At 36.9% G+C, this 23,938-nt stretch overlaps 1 long non-coding RNA gene across 4 annotated transcripts in view; it reads left to right on the top strand.

Moving 5' to 3' along the window:
- LOC118250149 (uncharacterized) overlaps positions 1-23,938 on the top strand; it is an 88,922-nt gene that overhangs the window by 41,679 nt on the left and 23,305 nt on the right. The window contains exons 2-4 of one of the 4 annotated variants that reach the window (XR_007707740.1): positions 13,432-13,631; positions 14,724-14,845; positions 23,598-23,694. This is a non-coding gene — a long non-coding RNA (uncharacterized LOC118250149). The other 3 variants (XR_007707739.1, XR_004779311.2, XR_007707738.1) reach the window with 3 other exon arrangements.

Raw genomic sequence — 23,938 nt, 5'->3', positions numbered from 1 at the left:
GGATTTTCTCTGTTTCTTGCATCTCTTCCCCCTAGCTTCCATTCTTAATGAGATTTGGGCTTAAAAGCAGGTGTTTAGGTCATACTTCCATTTTCCAAATTCAAGCTCCCTGTTTCTGACAGCTATGAATTCATTGCTCCTCACTCAGAAGATTCTTTGCTGCTTCCATTCATCCATTTCATTCTGGAAAACAGCCAGAGGGACCCTGATTGTTCTCATTGTTGGCATTCCACTGCTAGAAGACAGACAAGTACATTTGTAACGAAAAAGAGATTTTTCACATCCTGAACTTCACTTACAGGTTTCCTGTGCCAGCATTATTTTATGCTCAGAATAAGCCATATATCCAGAGGAAAGCCTTTTCCAGATGATAACCAATGTGTTTTGCATTTTCTTGGAAATATTTTACTATTTTGGAAATTGGAGTGTAAGAAATGCAGATAGTAGACTCAGTGTTTCACTTGAAGTTACACAGAGCACAGCTTCTACAGCTCCAAGTGATAGACTTATGGCTACTGAAGTGACATTAATAAATAAAAAACACAGACAAGGTAAAGCTTATTAAAAATTACATCTTCCACTGTCTAAACATGAGTTTAATATGAATCAATGATGTTTTCACAGCTTGCTTCATAGCTTAACCATGGTGGTGGTACATTAAGGAAAGATATAAATAATTAACATGTCCCTCTAGGTTGCAAAAAGAAGGTCTGCTTTGTGTCATTCTATGGTTCTGTGGCCAAGGAAAAAGACCAACTGAGTGTGCTCTAGAAGCAGGAATATCTAGCTACACAGCCCTATATGTCTGCAGGCCCAAGTCTTTTGTCTATAAAAAATTATTAATTTAGGAAAACTTTAAAGAAATTCTTCATTAGGTTCACAGCCAAGATAGCCAAGATTTTACCTATTTTTATATTTTTATTCTTAATAAACACAACCAAAAATGCAGCTCTGAAAGAAAATATTTCTGAATTCATTATTCACATTTGGACAATTCTTATTTGAAGTATGCTTCTTGCTGCCAGAGTGAATTGGATAACAATTGAACAAAGGATTGTGAGATTTTAAAAATTATTTTATTTCTTAAAGCAATTATGCTGAAAGTGGGAACAGGGGAGGTTGAGAAGGATTGTTTCAGGAATAATCCACATATCTCCAATTGTATAAGTAAAATTGTGAGTCTGCATGCTGATGGCTGTAGAATGAGAGTCGGTTTCCTAGGATATCGTGTTAGATATCCCTAACAGCTCACTTAAATGGTTGGCTTCAGTTCTCTAAGCATCCACTTCAAACTAAAGAGTTGCTTGGAAGAAATAGGTGCCAATCCCACCAGGGTTGTTTCTGCCTTTCATCTTTAACAGTGAGAGAGAACGTGAGAGAAAAAGAAGTAATCCATCCACTTGGCCACACAGTCTGAATTTATTTTTTAATGAAGTACAGAGAGCAATAGGAATCCAATCAGAATCTATACAAGGATTTAAAATCTTTGCATACCAACAGCTTCACTACGGTGTCTGTATCAAAAATCTTAACAACTAATACAGGTAATTCATCAACTTGTTGTTTTTTTATTTGTTGCTTTCCCATCCCAGAAGCTGTTGCATTTCAACAGACAATAATTATTGTATAAGTACTATCTGGAATAAGGAAACTTTTTCCCTGGAGACCTTATAGCCCCTGTGATAAGGACATCATTCCTACATACAAGTACCCAAGCAATCTTATGCAAATGTGACATGAGGTACATAGTACTTGATGCCTGCTGGGAGTGAGGAAGAATGCTCTATATTGCCCCATAGCTATGTAAACTCAATGTACTCGACTACTTGAGGCATGGAACAGATTGTCTGCACAATACATATGTGTTGTAGCATTCTTTGGCTGAAAGAGTATTATTTTACATGAAGAAACATTGGTGGAGTACTAGCACAGAAATATGTGGGCTGATTTTGATAATGAACTATCCGTAATTGACTGTTTAATTATTACAGCTGATAACCTGTACTTATGCCATTCTTATTATAGCCTATTTGGTAATAAGATACAATATAACTTGCCCCTAAACTATTGGGAGAAATGAGTGGTAGTTCTTCTGCATTAAACATATCACTCCTTTACAATAAATAGTGATTTTCTTCTTGGAGATGTGAAAAGTGATCATACTTGATCCAAGATAGCCCATCTTGTCTTTGGTGCACAAATAAGGTGCACATCTACTTGGTGTCAGGCTAAGTACAAAGATAATTCATTTAACATAGATCTGTGCAAATGCTCAGTGTTAATTTCATTTTTATTATAAAAATTGGGATTTAGACCTTGTTTATGATGTGAATGAGTGAGAAGTTATTATCAGTGTGAGTCATAGGCATTGGTTTTATGTTGAACAGAACACAGATGAAACAGGATCCATGTGTGGCTGTGATTTGACCCATGCCTTCTTACATGTTCACAGCCGTACAGGGAAAAAAAAAAAAAGGCACAGATCTGTGTTTATCACTGCAAAGTCCTAGCCATGCTGCTGCTCACTCTTTTTTTATTGTTTGTTTGTTTGTTTATTTTTAAATATTTTTTCTTCCTTTTTATGTCTGCATAGATTTGAGTGAGAAAAAAATCAACCCAATTAACTTTGTAGTAGCTTGAGGCTATTTCACTTTGATTCCTCAGTGCTTCAAGTTCTGGATTTCAGATTTCAGGAGGCAATGCTTGGAGGCAATTTTTTTAATGATTATTGGAGTAAAATCAAAATCATGTAAATACTCCATTAACTTTTGGGTAAAAAATCTTTACAAAAACTTAGACTTTTGTCATGTTTTGAGGCCAAGATTCTCTAGTTCTGATTGTTCACTGTGCAGTCATATGTCAGTCGACAGTGAAACCTGAAGGAATTGACATTGAATTGTTTCAAATGAAACCATCTCTTTACCAGCTGGATTGACAGTCCTTGATGTGTTATCAGTTCCCTTCCCCAAAAAAGGCACTGAGGGATCTGAAATTGTAAATGTAACATTAATAATGTAAGACAAATCATATTATGATGAGGTAATAAATATTCCTTAATTAGACATATGAACACAGGAAATTCAAGCTGCACATTAACCTTGAAAGGTAGCCAAACAGATTATATTACAGAAATGCCAGGAGTAGCCTCCAAACAGCTCTGTGCTGGGATTAGAGCACTCAATGATGGTATTAGGATTATAACACTGGAATGATTGTTTTTAAGATTTATTTAAACTGGTGCTCTCTCAGTCTCTCAGACTCTCATTTTTGCTTTTCCTTGCCCCACTTCACTATGTCTATACAGGAAGCAGTTGAACTTTGAGTGTCTTAGTGCATTTCCATATTTTAATGCGTTTCAATATCTAAATCTGTACAGTACTTATTATTTTTATTTTAATTTCTGAGATCAATAATGCTGATTTTGAGGATAACTGGAGTATCTGTGACTTCTAAAGTCAAGACAAAGAGTAATGGGATACAAGGACGGCAAAGTGCCTAGAGAGCATGTGAAAAAATTATGGGATATGCAGCTGGATACAAGACAAAGTGGAAGCTAGGTAGGAAAGGAAGGTGTGGTGCAGGGGAAAAGTAGAACCAGGTAGAAACCAGTAGTAGAAATTACTACTGTTTTGTTTGTTTGTTTGTTTGTTTGTTTTTCTCAATAAATGACTTTCCTATGTAATTTATCTTACAGTCTGAAATGTTATTTTCTGATTCCAGCTACAATTCATTACCTTCATGGCCTTCCAAGATAAAACCAATGGGCTTTCATAGCTACTGTAAGTAAGCTGGAACTCCTCTATTACAAAAACTGTATGATGGCCTGATTAAAATTTCTGTGACATGACAAGTAAAGCTTAGTTAAATAATAAGCTTCCCAGGAAGTTAACTAAAAATGTCCTCCCTTTTCTTCTATTTGTCTTTCCATTCCAAAAGAAAACCTGGCAAATATCTACATCTTGGAAATTAAAACAAAAGAACTGGCCCTTAAATAATTAAGAAAGAGAAACTGAAGAAACGCAAACAATTTATTGGTGACTATGTAAACTATTCTCAGCAGATCTTTAAGGTTTGAATCCAAACCATTCTTCAATTCTATGATTCTATGTTTTTATCATTCTTTTTTTTTTGTTTGTTTGTTTCTTAGACTTTTAGTATTGTTACCTTCAAATAATGGAGTAGGAGAGCAGGAGTGGGTGCAATGTTCACAGAAAATCTGTCATAACTCCAGGAGCTAATGCACATTATAAAATCAGGTACCAATTTATGTTCCTCAGCTTCAGCCACAATTAAAAACAATAGGAACACTAAGCGCCTATGTATCCATGCCTATAACATGACATTAATGCATTGTGTAAGACATAGAACACAATCATTTAATTTCTGTTTTTAAAATCTATTTTGGCGCTTTTCCAATATATTTTGATGAGAAAAGATGTAGAACATGGACTCCCGTCATTCAGTGGGCTCAGGATTATACTGCTCTGGAAATTCTTTTTTTATTTTGAAGAACTGGCACAGATTATCAACCATATACAATCAGCAACACTTTTTTTCAGAAGAAAACAAGACACAGAAATATTATTTCTTGAATAGTATAAGTAGAATATGGCGATATGTTACTGTTTACCTCCCTGTTTGTACAGCTCCTCACACAATGGCATTCCCATACCAATTAAATCCTTTTTATACTACATAATACAAATCCGATCACTGCTCATTCAATTATTTCCACCAAAAATCAGAGAAGTATTATATTGTGGACTGTAAGCTTTTCAATTCCAACCATTTTAATATTAATGTCTGGCTTATTTTAGATTGTAACTTTTTTGTTTGTTTGTTTGTATAATGAAATTGAAATTTTGGCAAATAATTTGTTGGACTCCAGTGTTAAACAGTAAATATTCAGCTAATTTAGTCTTTCAATCCTTTCTGATTTATTTCTCTATCCTGTCAAATGGGGGCATTGGAGAAGTGATGGAAACCACAAATTGGATCCATGAGCTTCCAAGTAAATAACAGCAGTGCTCCAACCTCTTAGGCATCCTGGGCAGTGGCAGACCTCTTAGACACTTATCATATCTGCTGAACAGAGCTGTGAATTTTACAATGAAGTGTATGAAATGTGCTTTCAGTTTTGGAGTTTGCTTCTTCCTTTGCAAATCGCTCCTTTGTGAAAATCACTAAACACCAAAGCAAACAAACAGCTGTAGTGTTTGCATCCACCTTGTATCTATTGCTGCATTTACTACTAGCTCCTTCTTTTAAGAATAAGTCAGGTACTTCCTAACATTTTCTCATATTTTATTCCTTCTTTCCAAGATAGCTGAATAATGTGTAGTTACAAGATACAGGGGAAAAAAAAAAAAAAAAAAGGAATGATGGAAGGAAGGAAGGAAGGAAGGAAGGAAGGTGTGCAGCAAATCTCATAATGCTGTTGACAATCAGGAAGCTTATGTATTTAAATCAGGACTATCACTGAAAAGTGGACTAACTTTGAAATGATTCTTAAATTATTTCAAATTCTTAAATTTTAAATTCTTAAATTATTTTAAAATATAAATATTATAAAGAAAACATCTCTGTTTCCCTGAGGCTTCTCAGTAGGTTAGACTTGCTACTAAGTTTAAATAACCAGCAAGCATTTTAATGCATAGGACATATACTGAACCAACTGAATAGTGATTTATAACATCTGGTAAGAATATTAAGCAACTTTAAAAGCAATGGCTTTTAAACCATAAGAATCAAAAGACTATGATGGAAATAAGAATTATCTCTAAATATATTATTAGGTTTTATATTTTGGAAATGAGAGCAAAAGAGGATAAATTCATTGCATCATACTTCTTTACTGTACCTGTTACGTATATGAGACATAAATTTCAGATATAAGATTGAAATATTTGGGATCAAAAACCTGCAGTCAACTAAGAAAAAAAAAAAAACAACAGCACATACCAATAAAATATGAACTAATATAGAAACTAAGAGTCGATTTGAGGCTTATTTTTCTAATGCACATTCACAGTAAATTCATGTTTACCATCACTTTGTTATGAATACTCATCAAAGCTGTGTTGAGATCATGTATGTAGACTTTTTTGAGGTAGGAAATTAAACTGTAATGCAACTAAAATATCTCTTTGACCTTGCTAAGTTTTTACATTTAAAATCATATTATGGATGGTGTACAAGTTTCAGTGTAGTATAGAATGCTAAACAAATTATCTACCTTTCTGAAAATTCCAAGCAAAATTAAGATGTTTTGGAAAGTGAGAGGACACTGTAAATATGCAGGGGAATTACCTGAACATAGAATAAGCTTATTGTACAGATCAGAGTATTATGTTTCTGTCTTGCTCACTGTTTCCAAAAGCATAATTTCTTTTTTCAGTATTCTGATATTTTTCACCATGTTTGATATTCTATAGTCAAGAATAAAAAACCTTTAGCAAGTTCCTTCACCCCAGAAGTCTGAACTGAAAGGAAGCTTACCTATATAGTTTATACTCTGACATTTCTTGTTTATTTTTTAGCATATTCCATGTTCTGGTCAAATTAATATATCTCCACAAGGATCTTGTTTTTAAAGTGTAATAAAGTATACATTAATGTGCCTGCCTCATTAACATGTAGTTAGACAAAGTGTAATCAATGATGCAGATAATACTTTCTTGTGAAGACGGGTATTAAATATACACCATTGACTTCTGGTCATTCAACACTGACTTCTCTGTAGCAATAATCTCTTTATTTCATATGAATACTGGACCAGTTTGCATGGATGGTGGAAAGTATGTAAAGGATCTGGAATCCCTGAGTGCCTAGAAGTGAGGAAAATTCTTTACATGTTATGATATTTGAGATATCAGTCATTCTTTCAAAGAAGCAGGGCTAGAAATCCCATATAAATGGAGTCTAACAATATTTGCCAAAGCTTAGCAAAGTATTTTGGTTACAAACAGGCTGAATATTTCAAGATAGGAAAGTGTTAATGGGATTTAATAAATCTTAAAATTAACCAGTACACATATTTTTGTCTATTTTTATTCAGTTTTGTAAACATGAGCATACTCAGATTTAACTTAAACTCATGTTAACTGAGTTTAAAATGGAGGTGAAAATATCTTTTCCTAATGCAATTGTATTACACCCACTGATATCATGGGCTCTCAACATATTTGTAAATAAATTAGCTTCTGTCTTTTCCACTTTTCACCAGAGCCCCTGTGTGAGACAATGCTCTCTTGGCACTGCAGTATTCCAGTTATTACTGTAAAATGACTGTAAAAGTTCATTTATGTGAAAAGAGAAAAAAGAGAGATAATTGATTCAACTTTCCTGCTGCAGATTGTTAAGGGCTTGGGGAGGGCACCAGAGGTTTCTCTGTGAACTAGAAGAGACATCCTGAAAACCTGTCAAAATAAACTGAATAGTTTGCAGTTCATAGAGCACTATTAGCATTCCTCTGAAGGGAGGTGACCTGCATTCATTACAGTAGAGTTAATGAAAACCTGGTTTACTTCACAAGAAACTGAATAAACTACAGTGAAACCTTTCTATTCCTAAACACAGAATATGGCTCCAAAGAGCAGTTCTAATGTGGATTTCTGATTATACTTACTTTTCTGACTGATAGGAGTATTTTTGCTGTTGCCCCATTACCTGCTCCAAAAAGCATCTCCCAGTATATTCTGTGTTTGTCAACGACAGGGAGACAAAGCAATAGGTTGCAAAAAGCTAGCGATTTTTTTTTTCTTAGCCCAGCAAACAGGGCTGCAGAAAAACAAAAGAGCCCTTGCTTCCGTCTGAGTTGAACTTTCCTTTTCCCTCGGGGCTACCTGTCCTATGATATAATAATCTTCAGTACCTTCATGTAAAGCTTTTGCTCCATTTTCAACCAGGTATTCTTAATTTTTGTGTAAATACGATACAGCCCAGTTCCAGTAACACTGTGCTTCTTTAAAAGTAAATATGAACACAAATTTAAAGCTTAAATAAATACAATTTTTCATGAGGAACAAGAGTCTCATTGTCTGGGTTGGCAAATTTACATGAAGCTGTTTTTTTTTTGTTTGTTTTGTTTTGTTTTGTTTTGTTTGATCCTTAATTGAAAAACTGAGCCTCTAGTGGCCAAAACATACACTGAAATGCTAAAGACATTGAGGCATTGGCATCTTCAGGAACCTGGCAGTTGTTACTCCAGCCATGACTTTCTTTGCTGAAAGTCTGCTTTTGATTTATTTCCATGAACAAAGAGCAAAGAGCTGTAGCATCATAGTGATTTGAGATATGTTTCTAGCTAACAGGCCTCTGGTGGCCTTATAAATCTTACGGAAGCACATATTAAGGAAAATGGAACCTGACATTGGAAAAGACAGGATACCCCAGCATGACTCTGGTAGGTGGTATAAAGCGTACTTCTAACCACCTTCAAGAGCAAAACTGCTCTAGCATATCTCTCCCACTCCTGAGACATCATGCCTGCTCTTCTCTATGTTTTTACATAAAAATATGTGAATTCCATGACTTTTCCTCTGGTAACATCCAAGCAGAGCATCCTAGCTGGCTGGAGACAGCTCTACAGCAGGCTAAGAGGAAGAGAGGGAACATGGAAGTGAGGGAGGGATTAACTGCCCTCCCAAGAAGTAACAAACCTAATGAATAACTATGAAAGACTCTGATGCCTGGAGCATAAATGCTTAGAAATACCTAACAGAAAATCAACAGTGTCTCACTCCCAAGTAGTAATATCTCATTCCCAGACTTGTGGTCATACCAGCTCAGATTTCAAATCCATAAATTTACCTAAAGTACGTTTGTTTGTTTGTTTTTGGATGTATTTTGTTGTTGTTGTTGTTGTTTTTTACACCTTAGTTCATCTCCTTCTTATTCCTTTAGGATGAATTGTACTTCTCAAAAAGTATGGAGGGTTCATGTATTACTGTGTGTCAGCACAAATAAGATCTGTGTCAAGCAAATGCAAGGCATCTGAAGTCTGCCTTGACCCTAGGTATCCCTGGGAGGGATATCACTTAAACCAGGTCTCTCCTATGCTTTGCGCTATTCATTGGTGCACTGGAGTCCAGCTTCGAAAGTATAGATTTGTTCACCCCCGTTACATTCCCAGTGCTCTTTTAATTTAGATTAGAAGTCTTCTTATGAAGTCAGAGCTGAGACAGACTAGCAGTAGATGCATTGTGAGCTCCTCCCTTTTCAAACACCAAGGAATTCAACCATGAGACACAAGGCTGCAGGAAACTGGACTTTCCTTGTTTCACTCCACACAAATCCACATTTTTCTCAACCTCCAATTCTATTTATCTGAAAAAACATCTTGCTGCAAACTGCTTTATTATTCTTATATAAAAAATCCCTAATGGACTAATTTTGTCTCTCTTAATGTTTATGGCTCATCCATGGGAAACTTTGAATGTTCTTCATTTAATTTGATGTTTAGTAAATTTATAAAGCTACATCTATAAATGGATCTTGTTAAAACTAGAAATTTGGTCTGTGTTGTTCAGTTTTATCTGGGTGCATGAGTCACATGGCATTATATGGCCTAGAGTAGATCTGTACTGAGTGAGAATCCTGAATTCATTCTAAATTCATTCAGCAGTTTGCTTCTTACAAATACGGTCTTAGAGTTCCCTAAAATTTATTGAGAACATTCCTGGCAGAAAATTATGTTCATAGTGGACATTCATGTGAAAGAAAAAAATGAGCAGCACCACACCCAACACAAATAATTTTATATGCATAAATATTACTTATTTCAGATTTTGATTACCACTGTTTTATTCTGATCCAAATGCCTGTATTCCCCACTACTATACAACGTTAAACAATGAAAAGATTCTTGCTGCCAAGATGTTTCACTGCAGAGATATTCATCAATCTGTTTTATTTATTTTAAACCATTGAGTCTCTACAGCTACACTGTTATAGCAGAACCAGGAATCAGGCCAAGAAAGTCTGAGATAAAGATCTTTGACTATATTGCATACTAAAGACATTATTCTTATTTATGGAAGTGCTTATCTTCACAGGACATTGGCTGGAATAACAAAAACAGAAAAACTGTTTCTTCAATGACCATTTCTAAACCATTCCGGCTAAGAGGTCTTTCTTTCAAATAATTATTCTATTTTAGAAGCACGTCAATTCTTATGGGATGTAGTGTCTTTTGTTTCAGAATGACATCTACTTTAAAATATTATGGTATCACAGAGTAATTTATGTCAAAGTAACTGCTAATTTTCCTCTGTAAACATGACTGCTTTGTGTCAAAAATCATGCATAAGACTTTAAACTATATAATTTTTCCTCTTCCTGTAAATAAAGAGCTGTGTTGTGGATTAAAGAATTGAGAATATGGGGAATAAGTTGGTAGAAGACCCAAATAACGGTTAGATTCTGCAGCCAGTTATTCGTACTCTAACCCTGGTTGTTTCTGAGGAAGAAGTATTAGAGTAATGGATTAAGACTGGGTTCTAGTGACCTTGTGACCTTTCCTCATATAAAATACTTGATGTGACCACAGAAGTGATAGACTACAATACTGTGTGATTTTTTTTTTCCCCCAAGAAAGTAGCAAAGATCAAAATCAAAGTGTCATGAATATTGCTTTACCGTTAGTTTCTTGGATGGATTTCAGCCATTATTCACCATTATTTACTATCTTTCTCAATTTTGTCTGTCTTTGGCAAGTTACATCACAACCAATACTGAAGATAATTTCACTGAAAGCATAGAAAAAGGCAAGCCATATTCAATATTTAACCCAGAGTACAATAATAAATATTCTTTATTCTCATCAACACTTTCACCTGGATAGCAACTAACCATCAGTTACGTTCATTGTGAAGTAAACATTGAGTGACAGACTAACCTCTCTAGTCTAGGCAAGGCTCACACTACTATCTTTCTAACACTCTTTATTTCCCATATTCTGATTTAATTTCAAACCTTGAAGCCTTTCAACAAGGGTTTACTGTAATGCCATAAACCTAATAGTGTATTAATTATGCAACTTTAAAAGAAAGTCCTAACTCAATCAGTTTCTGAGACTTACCTTATTTTTACAAATTCATCAGAATTCTTTGAGGAATTTGCTTAAATACGTGAAATGATAAATACGTTAAATACGTTAGACACTTTAAGACAAGGCTGCTCCTCCTCTCAATAAGATTAAATATGTAGATTAGTTTTGGTATTTTGGAGGCCAGAATGTTACAATTGATAATTGTATTGTGGTCCATGAGAAAGAATAAATCATCTTGGCACCCACCAGAAAGAGCTCAGAAATCCTTATGAAGCAAGGAAAAAAATAATAATAATAATAATAAATTCTAATAAAAGTCCTCAGACAGTGGTGAGTGTGACCTGGGGTGTAATAACCTCAGGTCAAATTACAGAACACATCACAAAGCACAATCTCAATTGCTGCTCAGAACTCTTTAGAAAGCAGAGGGAAACATAAACTGAGACCCAGCACCTAAAATACCCCACTTCCCCACTTACATCAGTAGGTACTCCATCTTTTGTCTAAAGTCAGCATCATGAATGCGGCCTGAATCCCAAGCTCTTTCTTACTATAACTGAACCTCTCCACTCTCAAGAAAAAAGAAAAAAAAGAAATACTGAAAAAGTAGCTTAAACTCTATTCTCTTAAACCTCCTTATTTCACATAGTAATTATGCTACAATTCTGCATAAACCATAAATTTTGGGGTGAAGAGTGGCAAGCCAGCCTTTGAAATGCAGTATTATGAAACAGGGAGAAGAGGGAAAAGAAAAAGAAAAAAGAAAAAAAGAAAAAAGAAAAAAGAAAAAAGAAAAAAGAACAAGAACAAGAAGGAAAGGAAAGGAAAGGAAAGGAAAGGAAAGGAAAGGAAAGGAAAGGAAAGGAAAGGAAAGGAAAGGAAAGGAAAGGAAAGGAAAGGAAAGGAAAGGAAAGGAAAGGAAAGGAAAGGAAAGGAAAGGAAAGGAAAGGAAAGGAAAGGAAAGGAAAGGAAAGGAAAGGAAAGGAAAGGAAAGGAGAAAAGAAAAGAAAAGAGAAGAAAAGAGAAGAGAAGAGAAGAGAAGAGAAGAGAAGAGAAGAGAAGAGAAGAGAAGAGAAGAGAAGAGAAGAAAAGAAAAGAAAAGAAAAGAAAAGAAAAGAAAAGAAAAGAAAAGAAAAGAAAAGAAAAGAAAAGAAAAGAAAAAAGAAAGAGATCTTCAGAGTTGCATTAGGAAAGCTGTTGGGCTTAGCTGGGGACTTGGTGGCCTTTGTGTTAGTTCTTGTTTTTCTTGTTTGTTTGTTTGTTTTTGTGTCACTGTCCTACTATTATTTAAATGTAAAATAGATTTTTTTATTATTTTTTTTTCATATTAAAGAAAGAAGGGTTTTGATTGTCAGGCTTTTCATGTTGGTATTTGGAACTTGAAACAATTATTTTTCTCCTCATTCTGCCGGCCTAGTATAGAAAAGGAACTAGGCTATGAGTACAGTATAACTGTTGGCAAAATATGTCAAGAATATTAAATGAAGCTATCATTTCTTTTCTTAGTATTTTGCCTCAGCCCATAGAGCTCTATTTGTCCAGATGCAGGATATTAGAAAGTGGACTGTTAGACCAAGCATGGCTGCTAAAATGCTATCATGCTACACAATAAAATTCTGTGTCAACTCTACCAGTGAAATGCATTTTGCTATCAAACCACACAGCCCAAATGAGCACAATTGTCAATCTTACACACTGAAAGCATCATAGGTAACCAAATATTTTCAGTAACAGCACATCAGGGTAATTAAGGTTAATTATCTGCGACTACAAAGATCTACTATTGGCACAACAATCTGCTTCCATGACAACCTGAAATTTGTTTGATCTTTCTATGTTTTGAAAGCATGAGTAATTTAGCTTTTCTCAAGCTCAGACCTAGTGAAGTAAAAATTTCATGGTTTTCAATTAAATAAAAATTGTGAATACCTGGTGGGTTTGCATCAGAAATCTTGTATTTGGACTGCCATAGCTCAAAAAGCTTCCTCAGATGGTAAAATTATTATTATTTCTCATTGTAAGAATTTTTGTGTGTTTCCTATTGTTCTGCAGAACTAGCAATTGACTCTATTCCACTCAGGGGAGGGATAACAGGGGGTCTTTGGGCTCCAGGCCAGGCATTCAATAGAAGTACAGTCTTCAATGAGACACAGCAACTGGCAACAAAGGAGGCAAATCAGTCTTGGTCATCATATCTGGCAAGGCCATATCAATGTTTTAAGCAAAACATTCCAGGTTCAAATCAAGGTGGGGAAATAAAACTGAGAGGGGTAAATGTAGTGCTGAGTAGAAAGTGGTATTCCTGACCTGGAAATATGCTTGAGATTTCCACAGTATTCCTGAGAGGGACAAAATCTTTTTCTATTTTTTACTTTCTTTAGATGTGAGAGCACAAAATCATAGTAATCAAGGGGATAAAGGAATCAACCAGGAGGTAAATTTCAGATAAAATGCCAATTCCACTCTAAGAACTTCTGCATGATAGATGTCTTGATCATCATAGAGGATGAACAGTTATTTATTCACTGGAGCACAAGTCTGGAACCAGCCTGCCCATACAGCAACTGATCTAAATGAAGAGGTACTGTGCTATTGGATATTTGTGCATTTGGTTAGTCCTATCCAGAAAATTTACCCTTAATCTGAGAAATTTCCTCTTCCTAAACTTTGCATGAAAACTTTTGTTTTTGACGAGTCAACAGCTTACAGAACACTTCAAAATAAAATGCTTATAAATTGGGTTGTGTGTGGGTGGTGGTGAGAACTAAATCCATAATGAAAAATGTTTCTTTGATTTCAGACAATAGTGTACTTAAACAACAGAAAAAAATATAATTTCTTCATCCTAATCCTGAGTATTGTCTCTCCTCCCCTCCTCTCCTCACTCAGCTTAGAAAGACAGAGCAAGAAAATTACTTTAGCACACCTCTTTCACATCGTATTCTGATTGGGTTTGTCTATATGACAGGGTGGCTCTGGTAGACAAGAGACCTCACTTAGGCTTCAGCTGAATTTGTAGGTTTTCCAGCGTGTCTTCAGACAATTAGATCCTGAAATGCCAATAAACTGCTGTACACAGATGAATACAAAAGGCAAGCATCTGACCCACATAAAAGAGGGCCAGACGAGGAGTCCTGATCTCAAGATATATCTCTTGGCTATAAGGAGGGCAAATACACTTTTTCATTTTCTTTGTTTTTGTTGTTGTCTTGTTTAGTTTTGTTTTCTTTCTCTCTATATTCTACTTCCTTCATAAGTTCATTTTTAACTGGTATCTCCCACACCTTTTCTCCCTTCATCTCTTCTTTGTATTTCTCTTCCTTGCCCTACATTGTCCATGAACCACATTTTCCTTTGATTTTCTCTTTATAAACTCATTTAATCCCTCATCATTTCTCTCAAAATCTGGTTTATCTGTTTCTTCTTCCATTGCAACTTTACAATATTTGAAGTAATTGTGCTTTGATGATATCACAGGGACGACTATGTCCATCTACAAGTACAAAGTTATATAAATGCCTGTTAGGTAAGATCACTTTGGAAATGGAAAAATCTATCGGCATTTTATCCATAGTCAGTTCCTTTTCATAAATTGGAAAAGATGTCTAAGCTAGAGCAGTAGCTAAAGCGGGGTCCAGGAACTGGAGTTTCAGCTTAAAACTATCTCCCACAGGAAAGGGATCAGCTCTGCTCCCTGCCAGCAAGGTCATCTGGGACCTGCTCCCATGTGTCACCCAGAGAAGACATTTAGCTGCATTGCCACCAGGTTGACCCTGAGCCCAAACTTTCTGGCAGGTGAGATGCTTTCTGGACCTCTATGTCTTTCTGGTTTGACCGCAAGCAGGAGACTTTCTCTTTTAATAGGAGTGGTGGATAAACTACCACTAATTGGAAGATTAGTAGGCCTTTTAGCATTTATTTTAGATTAATGTCAGAAGAGATTGAGAATCTTTTATTATTTATTTCATTTCATTTCATTTCATTTCATTTCATTTCATTTCATTTCATTTATTTTGTTATTTATCATTTCATTCCATTTCATTTTTTATTACTTACTGATACCTAAATAAATATATAAATTACAATATCTGAAAGGAAGAGGGTAGCCTGCTGAAGAGAATGATTTCATACCAGTAACAGGAAAGACCTTTAGATTCCCATTTCCCCTTTAATATGGGGGATCTTGTTTGACATTGGAAGGATGGCATTCTGACTTTGCCTGAAGATAAAACCGAAATCTGGACTTTTGTCTCTTAAGTACTGCCTACTATCATGAGATAGCATTCAAGTTTTATTTCATAATAAATTAATTTATCATACATTTAAAAATAGTGATAATTAATTTACAGACCAATATTCTCCCATCTGAAGATATTGTCTATTCATAAAATACCTATTCATAACTATGAGAAAATCTCCATTTTAAGATCTAAAGAATAGAAGTGGATGTCAAGTTTCAACAAATTGCTATCTCATTAGACTCTACTTGATTTTAATTATATAAAAGAAAAAAGTATCAAATCCTGGAAGCTCAATGTAAATGCATAGACTGTCTGCTGCTCCATGCCATTTATGTGCTGATTGACTAGTTTATGTGTTTCATGGCCTAAAACTAACATGGTTTTAGCTGTGGCTAAATTTTGCAAATGAATTACATTTTGTGTAATGCATTTCTAAACTCTGAAACTTACTTCATATATAGGAGCAGAACAGAGAATCATAGAATCATAGAATGGTTTTGTGTTTTTATAACTTTAATGTTTTTTCCTTAAGGAAGGGACCTTAAAAATCATCTAATTCCAGCCCCCCTGACATGGGCAGGGGCACCTTCCAGACCAGGTTGCTCAAAGCCCCATCCAACCTGGCCTTGAACACCTCAAGGGATGGGGCAGCCTCAACTTCTCTGGGCAACCTATGCAAGTGCCTCACCACCCTCTGAGTAAAGAATTTCTTCCTAATATCTAATCTAAATCTACCCTCTTTTACTTTAAAACCATTTCTCCTTGTCATATCACTTCACTCAATGGTGGAGTCCCTTCCCAGCTTTCCTGTAGGCCCCCTTTAGGTACTGGAAGGCCACTGTAAGGTCTCCTTGGAGCCTTCTCTTTTCCAGGCTGAACAACCCCAACTCCCTCAGCCTGTCTTCATAGGAAAGGGACTCCAGCCCTCTGATCATCTTTGTGGCCCTCCTCTAAATGTGCTCCAGCAGCTCCGTGTCCTTCTTGTGCCCAGAGCTGAATGCAGTACTCCAGGTGGGGTACTCATAAGAGCAGAGTAGAAGGGGAGAATCACCTCCATTGACCTGCTGGCCACACTTCTTTTCATGCAGACCATGATATGGTTGTCTTTCTGGGCTGCAAGTTCACATTGCCAGCTCATGTTGAGCTTCTCATCAACCAACACCCCCAAGTCCTTCTCATCAGTGTTGCTCTCAAACCATTCTCTGCCCAGCTTGTATTTGTGTTTGGGATTGTCCTGACGCAAGTGACCTTGCACTTGATGTTGTTAAACTTCATGAGGTTCACACAGGCACACCTCTCAAATCTGTCCAGGTGCCTAAGGATGCCACCCCTCCAGTGTGTTGACTGCACCGCACACTGTGGTATCACTTGGCAAATTTGCTGAGGGTACACTCAATCCCACTGTGCATGTCACTGACAAAGATGTTAAACAGCGCCAGTCCCAACACTGACCCCTGAGGAACACCACTCATCACTGATCTCCACCTGGACATTGAGCCATTGACTGCAACACTTTGAGTGTGACCATCCTGCCAATTCCTAACCCACTGAGTGGTCCATCTGTCAAATGCATGTCTCTCCAATTTAGAGACAAGGATGTTGTGTGGGACAGTGCCAAAGCTTTGAACAAGTCCAGGTAGATGATGTCAGCTGCTCTTTCCCTATCCACCAGTGCTGCAATCCTGCCGTAGAAGACCACCAGACTTGCTGGGCACAATCTGCCCTTAGTGAAGCCATGTTGGCTGTCAGCAACCACCTCATTATTTTCCATATGCATACATATGCATACATTTCCATGCAACATAGTTTCCAGAAGGATCTGCTCCATGATCTTGCCAAGCACAGAGGTGAGACTGACTCCCTGTAGTTCCCCAGGGCTTCCTTTCTTCCCTTTGTAGATATGGGGGTTATGTTTCCAGAACCTCTTCCAGGCAGTGGGAACCTCACCAGACTGCCACGACTTCTCCAGTATGATGGACAGTAGCTTAAAAACTTCATCTGCAAGTTCACTCAGGACCCACAGATGTATTCCATCAGGTCCCATGGACTTGTGCACCTTAAAATTCCTTAGAAGTTCCCAAGCCTAATCTTCTCCTACAGTGTGCAAAAGTTACACTTTAGCCTTTCTGGAGAAAGACATTTTCAGAATCATATTTTTGCTGGCTTGCTTTATGCTTGTGTCGAGTTTCAAATGAAGATTTCTTTACTGTTGTAAACTCAGTGTCTGTGCCTTGAGGGAACAAGTACACCTTAACTGCCATGAGCCATCTCATCAGCCCCCCACCTCCCCCATTCCACCTTCCTGCTGCCCATTACCCCAGGAGGTCCATTTAAATTAATTGTCCTTGGTGTCCTGTCCTGTCTGTGCTTGTTTACTCACGGGACTTTCTTGAAGGACTCTAGATGAAAGTTGTAGGTAGCTTCATTTTCACTCCTGTCTCTGGCCCTGTCGTGCTATTTTTGACTGGAGTTCCTAGGTGGAACCTCATCTCCTGACCTTGCCTCAGGAAGTCAGTGGACCCTGCTATCAGCATCCTGCTCTGCCTACCCTGTTCAGACACTCTGGGACTGTGCCTTGGTCAGTGGGGACACCATCACTGGAGTCTTCTATGACTCTGGTTTTGTCCTCTCCTGCAGAGCTGCCTCAATCTTGCTGGCCTCTGACACTAATGGTTCTGACTCTGTCGTGATGTTTGGTGGTACAGGAAGAAGAGCATACAGATGGCCGGTGGAAGTCTGTCCATCTTATTTGTATGTATTTACTAGCTGTTCACTAAACAGAGAGTTCCATTATTCATTGTAATGTGGTGTAACATGTCAGCTTGACCTTCTAGATCTTTTACGTTCTGCAACTGTGCCAACATATGATCTCATGTTGTTAGTAGGTGTTCTTTAATGTACTTCAAAACTTACTGGACTGCACACCTGGTGTAAATCGGGTAGCTCCATCTGAATTACTGGGGCTCTGCCAGTCTGTGCCACTTAAGTGTATGACCCAACGAAAGGACAAATTCTTTTTTCTTTTTCCTTTTCCTTTTCCTTTTCTTTTTCTTTTTCTTTTTCTTTTTCTTTTTCTTTTTCTTTTTCTTTTTCTTTTTCTTTTTCTTTTTCTTTTTCTTTTTCTTTTTCTTTTTCTTTTTCTTTTTCTTTTTCTTTTTCTTTTTCTTTTTCTTTTTCTTTCTTTTTCTTTTTCTTTTTCTTTTTCTTTTTTTTCTTTTTCTTTTTCTTTTTCTTTTTCTTTTTCTTTTTCTTTTTCTTTTTCTTTTTTTTCTTTTTTTTTCTTTTTCTTTTTCTTTTTCTTTTTCTTTTTCTTTTTCTTTTTCTTTTTTTCTTTCTCTTTCTCTTTCTCTTTCTCTTTCTCTTTCTCTTTCTCTTTCTCTTTCTCTTTTTCTTTTTCTTTTTCTTTCTCTTTCTCTTTCTCTTTCTCTTTCTCTTTTCTTTTTCTTTTTCTTTTTCTTTTTCTTTTTCTTTTTCTTTTTCTTCTTTTTAGGTTACTAGATTGTGAGTTGACACTTTTGGACTCTGAGTATCCCTGTCCTGTAGTTCTTGTAATCATTTATACTCTATGCAGGACACGTATAAAATGGTATAAAAAGGAGAATGTATGTGTTTGAAGTTCCCTTTCCAGAAATATAAAATATTGTCTAAGAAAAAGAGCAATCAGGCTAATAAAATCAATGCTGGCATGATGAAGAATGTTAGAGAAGGCAACAAACAAGAAGACTCATCTTCTGTAAGTGACTCATCTATTTTTGTTAAACATGAGTGACACAGGTCAGGAAAGCACTTGTAAACAACTAAAACTACCACCCTGCTCTGAATACACTCTGTGCATTGCAGGTTGAAACGTACCTCCTCACTGCCTTCTGGCTTTTCAATAGCTGCATTGTGGAGAGAACCTAACTATTCTCAAGCTTAACTGTTCTTGGATCTTTCTCTGGGGGAATCCTCTGTTGCAGCTGCAAGTTTCCTCTGCTCCAACAACACACTCCAAATCCTCTTATATCATGCTTGGAATCAACACGGTCTGTCTGTGAGAATGACTCAGCTGTAAACACTGTCCCTGTGCAATTTTGTGAGCCTCTGAGGAGAGGGTGGCATTCCACAAACCCTCTCTATCTGTGGTAGGGTCCCAGAAACTTGGAGGTTCTTGGAGGTTCAGTTAATTCTCGACAATATCTGGAACTTGTTATTGCTGTTTTTCATTTGCTTTGTACTTCTGGGTTGAGAAACTGCCAAAATACCATGAGTGGCAATCCTCGTAGTTCTTGTCTCACGAGATTTCCTTTTTTTTCTTCCCTGATCTCATGCAATTCTCCACCCAGTTTTTCCATGCCCAAAGGATCCAGATAATTTGGACAAGAACTGACAGTTCTGAGTGCTTATCCAGAATCACAAGGCAGTAATTTTCTTATTCATCCATTATTATAATATATGTTTACAGACCTACATGAATAAAGCAAACAGTTATCTTCCATGTAGCTATTCATTTAACTTCAAAAGTGTGTTTCATTTCACACATTGTACACTTTTAATGAATTGAGTTGTCTGAGCTTCTTAGAAGAGTTCTTGTGGAAAATGCATTAATTTTGTTTTAGTTTGAATTTCGAACTACCTTCCCAAAGCTTCAGCTGCATTGTCAAAAGCAATGTGACTTTTCAATTTTACATTCAAATGTGCAGTTTGTACTGTGCACTGATGCTAATTAGGTATGTAACTGTACATGAAGGTGATGTATATTGCATACAGTACTTCACTGCAGTAATAGTCTATTAAAGGCATTCACAAATGTTTTGAATTAAAGCAGAGATGAAGATTTTGTAAACTGTCCTCAGGCATGTTGAAAAATGGCAATAGGGAAATTGATTGTTTAATGGGTTTATTGCTATTTGCATAGGAAGCTCAAATATATATCTTTACTTCGGTGGGGGGGGGGAATACATTTCAGACCCTATTAAGAAAATGAGGATCCATAGCTTTCTATTGTCAAAAACAGTGCCTGAATTTGCAAGCCATGAAGAAGTAAATCATGTTTAGGTTGTGTCACAATTCCACAGGCATTTTTCTTAGTGACAAAATCAATTTAAGATGTCCCTTGCCCTTCCTTATACCACCTAGCTGCTAATTTCTACTCCCTGACTGCCCTTTCAACTGTTCTGACACAACTAGTGATGCAGTTTCTTGATTAATCCTTTTCAGTCAACTCTTTTTATCCTGATGATCTGCAGATCTTTTTGATCTGCATCTTTTTCCTGATTTGATTCCTCTCTGTCTTTATGACCCTGCAGCAGTGGGAATTCTGTAGAAGCAGAGCTGAACAGGATCCTGGCTCTGCTGCAGAGAAGTTTGATTTGAACATTCCTTAAGGCACTAGAACTAGGCTTTGGTCATTCCTAGACCCTAAATTGAAAAACGGAAATAAGGAGGTGCAATTTTGATATTCTTCTCTTTAAAATCAGTGCTGAACTTGTATTTCAGATTTGGATACCGTGGCTCATCATAAACAGGACAGTGAAAAACTATGCTGCATTGAGTGGCCTTTTTGTAGAACATAATCTTAAATATGAGTGCTTTGGATCTAACTCAGGCATGGTCTGCTTCTGACACATAGCAAGTCTAATTCATGCCTGCTGCAAATGGCTTGTGGTACTCAATCCTGCACCTAGTGTTAAGATGTTAGATGACTGCTCTGGAATACAGGCAAGAATGAATTAAGAATTGCTGACAAGAACATACTGCTACACTCAACAGTTCTTAGTCAAGTCTATGGCAAAATTCCTTTTGGCTTTTATATAAATGGAATGAAATCAGTATTTCTTGTTTTCTGTTGGTGTGTTTTTTGTGGTTTTCTTAATAGATTTTATTTCCTTCACTGACCTTGAGTGACAGCTCTTCCAGTATTTCCTCATCTGACCCAGCTTTCAGAGTCCTAAATTTTCTGCCCAGCACAACAGAATCTCTTTCAGGAATCTGAAGGACAAGTGTAATATTTCATGTGTACCTTGTGGAGGAATGGGGCAGGTGGGAGTAATTCATTTGAGATGAAGATCAGAAGAAATGGTAGTAGATAAATACCTAATACATTTGTCTGGTAGATTGCTGGTATGTGAATGTTTACTACTGAAACTTCTGTAATATTCAATTATTAAAGGTCACATAATCCCACACATTTTCATAGCAGTTTTTTATAACCATGATGACCAAAGCACAAAATGATGTAAAGCTTTAGGGAGCAGCAAGGACAGCCTCCTCTGTGAAGGGAAGGGGAGCCAAGGTGAGCCAAGAGTCAAGAGTCAAAGCAAGGCAGACAGGAACACTGATCTCACTGACCAGCAAGCTGCCCCACTGTTCCCAAGCAAGCCCAGCATTGGTAACCACAGGCAGACAACAGTCCTGATCAACAAGTCCATAGTGATGAGGAAGGTCTGAGATCAAATCAGAAAGTCAAGCCAGTGGGTTGAGATCAGGGCCAGAATCAGTGAGTGGTAGACTGGGCACAGGTGCACCAAAAACATAGCTCAGGTGAGCAGCAAGGGAAATGGCCTGATCCTAGAAGCAGCCCCCAAGCAAAGGAGAGGCGAGCCCTAATAAGGCTCCACAAGGCTAGACAGCTCCTTCTCTAAAACTGTTCTTTCACAAGCCTGAACAAGTGGATTACATGGTTCTAATATATATATCATGCATATATCTGACCTGCCTGTCAACCCAAGCAGTGAAACTTTGGGATGGGGAGATGCACTCAGGGTCCTGACACAAGGCTTTTAAGGAGCCACAACCTTCGTTTATCAAATCAAATCACTTGATGATACAAACAGAAAAAAATGTACAAGCTTTCAGGTTCATCAACATTTCTGTCCACACACTGATTCTCACCTCACCTTGTCTCACTTCTTCCTACTCCTGTAATTAAGAATGGCAAAGTGAAATGCTGCTTCTCACAGTCAAAGAAGTGAGGGCTAGCCGATGTTGAACTTTAAAAAAAATAGGATCGTTGTTATGTTGCTTGTTGAATTCACTGAAACATTTCAGTTCCTTGGTGGTACTGAGGTTAAGATTATTATGATATAAGATTATTATGAATAGTGAGTGAAAATAATATTAAGATGTTATAAGGTTTCACAACATTTTGTTTTGGAGTCTGTGTTTAGATCAAGAACCAAGGGATTCCTAATCCTCTAGAGGCTTTTTCATCTGAAAAGAATAAAGAAAATCATTCATCTCTCTCTTTTTCAATAAAAGGATGTAATCAATGGAGAACCTGCCAGTTGCCCGGTTGAAAGATATAACCTTCCTGTTTATGATGGCAGGAGAGACATAAAATCTTCACAGTCCTTGGCATACTTCCTTGTGGGTCTTGGCACCTGTGGCTATGTCATTTCACCCAGAAAACTGCCGTCTGTTTCAGTGTGGCAACCACGCACACTAGCCAGGGATAATTTTGAATTTGAAAAGGGATAATCTTTACTTTTTTTCTCTTAGAAAAAAAAAAAAGTCTTTAAAAAGAGAGAAAGATTTTTGTTTTAGTAAAATTAAAAAATGAAGGAGATGTACATATAGTGTAAATTCTTTGAGAAGCACAGAGTTCTAATTGTTGGAATGGAAAAATCAACTATTTAAGAAATGTAAAAACCCACTTTTTTATTTCAAGTTTGAAACATAGTGGCTCTCTGAGCCAGGACACACAAATTTTAGCTTTACCTTCTAGGGTTTGGCATCTCATGTATCCTGGCAATTAGTTTGGTCTGAACAGTAAAATTCTGGGCCTGAGCTTGATTAAGAGAACATTTATGAATAACATCCTCAGAAAAATTAAGGCCGTGGCCAGGACCAGGCCACAGTCACAGTGAAGTAGGTATGTTCTATGGCTAAACTGTTCCATAAAACAGAAGAACCAGGCAGCTCATAACTCTTTACATCGATAGCAGTCATCACTCTTCTTTCACAACTTGCTAAGCCCAATTGGAAATTCCTGAAATTTTCATTTCACTTTGTTGCACATTTGCCAATTTCAGTGGAAAACACCAGGCATGGTGGTATATTTATGAATATGATGCTATTGACATGATGGATGAATCATGGTTTTGCATGGGGAGGAAAAGACCAAACTATTCAATCCTCTTTAAAAAAATGGAAATTAAAAAGGCTGTTACCTATGTAAGGCCAGATCCTGCAGCCCCTAGTCCCCCTGATATAACTGAGGAAAAAAGAGACCACCCACCTTGTAAGTAGTTGGATCTTTTCAAATTTTGATAGCCCTTTATTGCAAATGTTTTTTTCAGTTACCAGTGCTCTTAATCACTTCACAGGTATGTGCTGGGATCAGTCTGGCTACTGAGCTGATTCTTTGACAGCAAGCAGGTTGAACTGACCTTAAGGAGCTGGCTTACCAGAAAAGTCTTCAAGGTGAGGTCTTCCCAGTGGAGCACTCCTTGCACCTTGTACCAGTCTTTGAATAGATCCAACCATAAGGGGCATAGTAAGGGTGTTGATGCTCACCAAATGCACATGCTTACAGAGTCATGTCACCTTAAATTAGGGGCCCTGTCAAAAACCTTTTAGAGAGGCAGTACCAAGTTTGCTATTTCCATCCATTAGTTTCTTCCTCCCATTGGAAGGATCTTTGCTAAATGAGAGGTGAAGGAGTACT

This window comes from Cygnus atratus, chromosome 1, assembly GCF_013377495.2.
Source record: "Cygnus atratus isolate AKBS03 ecotype Queensland, Australia chromosome 1, CAtr_DNAZoo_HiC_assembly, whole genome shotgun sequence".
Lineage (NCBI taxonomy): Eukaryota > Metazoa > Chordata > Aves > Anseriformes > Anatidae > Cygnus > Cygnus atratus.
This window is presented reverse-complemented; position numbering and strand designations above follow the sequence as displayed.